The sequence below is a fragment of the Heterodontus francisci genome, chromosome 34, assembly GCF_036365525.1.
Source record: "Heterodontus francisci isolate sHetFra1 chromosome 34, sHetFra1.hap1, whole genome shotgun sequence".
Classification (NCBI taxonomy): Eukaryota; Metazoa; Chordata; class Chondrichthyes; order Heterodontiformes; family Heterodontidae; genus Heterodontus; species Heterodontus francisci.
In genome coordinates, this window is record NC_090404.1 from 47016017 (window position 1) to 47021260 (window position 5244).

Below are 5244 nucleotides of genomic sequence, written 5' to 3' on the forward strand. Positions count from 1 at the left end.
GTGGGATGAGGGATAAAATTGAATTGATTGAGGCAAGAGCTTTAGCGGAGATACTGCGTCGGCTGCCTGGCTCTAAAGTAGAAGCCTAAATGGTGATGGAAACGTGCCCCCTCCAAGCTGACACAACATCTCTGAAGCCCAAAGGTGGCTGGCAATCTCTGGCAAACTGTAGGAAGCCTTTTTGTGTGCTTCCTCGTTAGTATAGTGGTGAGTGTCCCTCTCTATCACGCGGGAGACCGGGGTTCAATTCCACGACGGGGAGGCGTGAGCGTTGCTGAGGCCACCCGTGAGCTGTTAGGGGAAACTTTTTGAATTCCAAATCGCTTTGAACTGCCGCATGGAGACTCTCATCCACAACACGTACGCGGCCCGCCACCCGTTTTATCAAAACTATCAACAGCAAACATGTTCCACACATCCGCCTATCACAATCACCGCACAACATCCGCTCTTTACTCATCAGACTGGCCACTTTCTCTTCTTTGCATTCACAAAGCGGCTCATTCAAAATGCACTAAACACATTTTCCTTGGCACATTTCATTGCTTCATTAAACCGCGACGCTTTCTACAAACAACATGCTTTATAAGCCACGACGCAACACATTTCACTACATCTCTCACGCGGCAGCAACACCATTGCGTTCATAGTCTGACAGCAAAATAGCCCTCTAGCAGCCACAAACCACCAGCTGTTCAAGGCAGATAGACAATCTGAGGAGGAAGGTCACACACCTTGTACGCCATCAAACTTCAGCAAGGGAAAGAAGTGAAAGGTGGCAAAGGTTAATAACCTCGAATGGCTCAGTAACAAGCACAACGAGACAAGGTGCTCAGAGGCACTGAAGAAAGTATTGAGAATGCTACATGCCCAATACACATAGCCTGTGCGATCCCTTTGCAAGAGCTACTCAACGTATTCGAGTGATCAGCCCTCGGCCCTGATTTTTTTTAAATTCCCTTGCAGCATCCTGCCATTCTCTCTTGAATGTTAACATTCAATCTGAAAGCACACGACTTTCAGTCAGCTCACACAACAACATGCTGCCTAAACTAATCCTTCTTTCCTTGTACGTCTGCTTCGAATGCGAATCACCTTATCTTCTTGTCCTCTGGTTAACCCTTCCCTCCTGCCACAAAAAAGCTATCTAGCTCAAAACAGTGCTTGTTTGGAACACCAAGATCAAAACTTCTGTGAGCACGAGAGAACAACGCCCATCTTGCACTTTTGCACACCGTGTACCTGAAGTCATCCACGGCGAGCCCATGGTGCCAATCCTTCTCGATACCCACGCAAAGGATTTCTTTCTAAAGTGTGGTGTCGGGAAAGGGGATAAGAATAATGCAGCGTGGGCCAAAACATTGAACTCCAAGTATTTTGCATATCGTGCTTGCTTCTGTTGCAAAGCCAGGAAAAGAGAGAAAAACAAACAAGTAAAGAAAGAAACAAACAAACAAGCAAACAAGCAAAAAAAAATCATATGCGTTTCCTGCTTGCCTGTAGTGGCCGATGATGTGCAATATCAAGCCCGCAAAAGTGCGAATCCGCCGTCCAGATCTCTGCAGCTGTCACAGGACTGAACTGGATGAAAGTGTTGAATGTATGCCATCACAGAGAGGAGGCAAATCACTGTGCGATGTAACATCAATGATGTGGGATGAGGGATAAAATTGAATTGATTGAGTCAAGAGCTTTAGCTGTGGTACTGCGTCGGCTGCCTGGCTCCAAAGTAGAAGCCTAAATGGTGATGGAAACGTGCCCCCTCCAAGCTGACACAACATCTATGAAGCCCAAAGGTGGCTGGCAATCTCTGGCAAACTGTAGGAAGCGTTTCTGCGTGCTTCCTCGTTAGTATAGTGGTGAGTATCCCCGCCTATCACGCAGGAGACCGGGGTTCAATTCCCCGACGGGGAGGCGTGAGCGTTGCTGAGGCCACCCGAGAGCTGTTCGGGGAAGCTTTTTGAATTCCAAATCGCTTTGCACTGCCGCATGGAGACTCTCATCCACAACACGTACGCGGCCCGCCACCTGTTTTATCATAACGATCAACAGCAAACATGTTCCACACATCCGCCTATCACAATCACCGCACAACATCCGCTCTTTACTCATCAGACTGGCCACTTTCTCTTCTTTGCATTCACAAAGCGGCTCATTCAAAATGCACTAAACACATTTTCCTTGGCACATTTCATTGCTTCATTAAACCGCGACGCTTTCCACAACCAACATGCTTTATAAGCCACGACGCAACACATTTCACTGCATCTTTCACGCGGCAGCAACACCATTGCGTTCATAGTCTGACAGCAAAATAACCCTCTAGCAGCCACACACCACCACCTGTTCAAGGCAGATAGACAATCTGAGGAGGAAGGTCACACACCTTGTACGCCATCAAACTTCAGCAAGGGCCACCTGGACGGAAAGAAGTGAAAGGTGGCAAAGGTTAATAACCTCGAATGGCTCAGTAACAAGCGCAACGAGACAAGGTGCTCAGAGGCACTGAAGAAAGTGTTGGGAATGCGACATGCCCAATACACATAGCCTGTGCGATCCCTTTGCAAGAGCTACTCAACGTATTCGAGTGATCAGCCCTCGGCCCTGATTTTTTTTTTAATTCCCTTGCAGCATCCTGCCATTCTCTCTTGAATGTTAACATTCAATCTGAAAGCACACGACTTTCAGTCAGCTCACACAACAACATGCTGCCTAAACTAATCCTTCTTTCCTTGTACGTCTGCTTCGAATGCGAATCACCTTATCTTCTTGTCCTCTGGTTAACCCTTTTCTCCTGCCACAAAAAAGCTTTCTCGCTCAAAACAGTCCTTGTTTGGAACACCAAGATCAAAACTTCTGTGAGCACGAGAGAACAACGCCCATCTTGCACTTTTGCACCCCGTGTACCTGAAGTCATCCACGGCGAGCCCATGGTGCCAATCCTTCTCGATACCCACGCGAAGGATTTCTTTCTAAAGGGTGGTGTCGGGGAAGGGGAAAAGAATAATGCAGCGTGGGCCAAAACATTGAACTCCAAGTATTTTGCATATCGTGCTTGCTTCTGTTGCAAAGCCAGGAAAAGAGAGAAAAACAAACAAGTAAAGAAAGAAAGAAACAAACAAGCAAACAAGCAAAAAAAAATCATATGCGTTTCCTGCTTGCCTGTAGTGGCCGATGATGTGCAATATCAAGCCCGCAAAAGTGCGAATCCGCCGTCCAGATCTCTGCAGCTGTCACAGGACTGAACTGGATGAAAGTGTTGAATGTATGCCATCACAGAGAGGAGGCAAATCACTGTGCGATGTAACATCAATGATGTGGGATGAGGGATAAAATTGAATTGATTGAGTCAAGAGCTTTAGCGGTGGTACTGCGTCGGCTGCTTGGCTCCAAAGTAGAAGCCTAAATGGTGATGGAAACGTGCCCCCTCCAAGCTGACACAACATCTTTGAAGCCCAAAGGTGGCTGGCAATCTCTGGCAAACTGTAGGAAGCGTTTCTGCGTGCTTCTTCGTTAGTATAGTGGTGAGTATCACCGCCTGTTAATCGAGAGATAGGGGTTCAATTCCCCGACTGGGAGGCGTGAGCGTTGCTGAGGCCACCCGAGAGCTGTTCGGGGAAACTTTTTGAATTCCAAATCGCTTTGCACTGCCGCATGGAGACTTTCATCCACAACACGTACGCGGCCCGCCACCCGTTTTATCAAAACTATCAACAGCAAACATGTTCCACACATCCGCCTATCACAATCACCGCACACCATCCGCTCTTTACTCATCAGACTGGCCACTTTCTCTTCTTTGCATTCACAAAGCGGCTCATTCAAAATGCACTAAACACATTTTCCTTGGCACATTTCATTGCTTCATTAAACCGCGACGCTTTCTACAACCAACATGCTTTATAAGCCACGACGCAACACATTTCACTACATCTTTCACGCGGCAGCAACACCATTGCGTTCATAGTCTGACAGCAAAATAACCCTCTAGCAGCCACACACCACCACCTGTTCAAGGCAGATAGACAATCTGAGAAGGAAGGTCACACACCTTGTACGCCATCAAAATTCAGCAAGGGCCACCTGGACGGAAAGAAGTGAAAGGTGGCAAAGGTTAATAACCTCGAATGGCTCAGTAACAAGCGCAACGAGACAAGGTGCTCAGAGGCACTGAAGAAAGTGTTAGGAATGCGACATGCCCAATACACATAGCCTGTGCGATCCCTTTGCAAGAGCTACTCAACGTATTCGAGTGATCAGCCCTCGGCCCTGATTTCTTTTTTAATTCCCTTGCAGCATCCTGCCATTCTCTCTTGAATGTTAACATTCAATCTGAAAGCACACGACTTTCAGTCAGCTCACACAACAACATGCTGCCTAAACTAATCCTTCTTTCCTTGTACGTCTGCTTCGAATGCTAATCACCTGATCTTCTTGTCCTCTGGTTAACCCTTCCCTCCTGCCACAAAAAAGCTTTCTCGCTCAAAACAGTCCTTGTTTGGAACACCAAGATCAAAACGTCTGTGAGCACGAGAGAACAACGCCCATCTTGCACTTTTGCACACCGTGCACCTGAAGTCATCCACGGCGAGCCCATGGTGCCAATCCTTCTCGATACCCACACGAAGGATTTCTTTCTAAAGTGTGGTGTCGGGAAAGGGGAAAAGAATAATGCAGCGTGGGCCAAAACATTGAACTCCAAATATTTTGCATATCGTGCTTGCTTCTGTTGCAAAGCCAGGAAAAGAGAGAAAAACAAACAAGTAAAGAAAGAAAGAAACAAACAAACAAACAAGCAAAAAAAATCATATGCGTTTCCTGCTTGCCTGTAGTGGCCGATGATGTGCAATATCAAGCCCGCAAAAGTGCGAATCCGCCGTCCAGATCTCTGCAGCTGTCACAGGACTGAACTGGATGAAAGTGTTGAATGTATGCCATCACAGCGAGGAGGCAAATCACTGTGCGATGTAACATCAATGATGTGGGATGAGGGATAAAATTGAATTGATTGAGTCAAGAGCTTTAGCGGTGGTACTGCGTCGGCTGCCTGGCTCCAAAGTAGAAGCCTAAATGGTGATGGAAACGTGCCCCCCTCCAAGCTGACACAACATCTATGAAGCCCAAAGGTAGCTGGCAATCTCTGGCAAACTGTAGAAGACGTCTCTGTGTGCTTCCTCGTTAGTATAGTGGTGAGTATCCCCGCCTGTCACGCGGGCGACCGGGGTTCAATTCCCCGACGGGGAG

At 47.4% G+C, this 5244-nt stretch overlaps 2 non-coding genes across 2 annotated transcripts; both read left to right on the top strand.

The window, feature by feature from the left end:
• Positions 1–1842: 1842 nt before the first annotated feature.
• Positions 1843–1914, top strand: trnad-auc (transfer RNA aspartic acid (anticodon AUC)). Its single transcript has one exon. It is a non-coding gene; the product is annotated as a tRNA-Asp (tRNA).
• Positions 1915–5172: 3258 nt separating this feature from the next.
• Positions 5173–5244, top strand: trnad-guc (transfer RNA aspartic acid (anticodon GUC)). The gene has a single exon. It is a non-coding gene; the product is annotated as a tRNA-Asp (tRNA).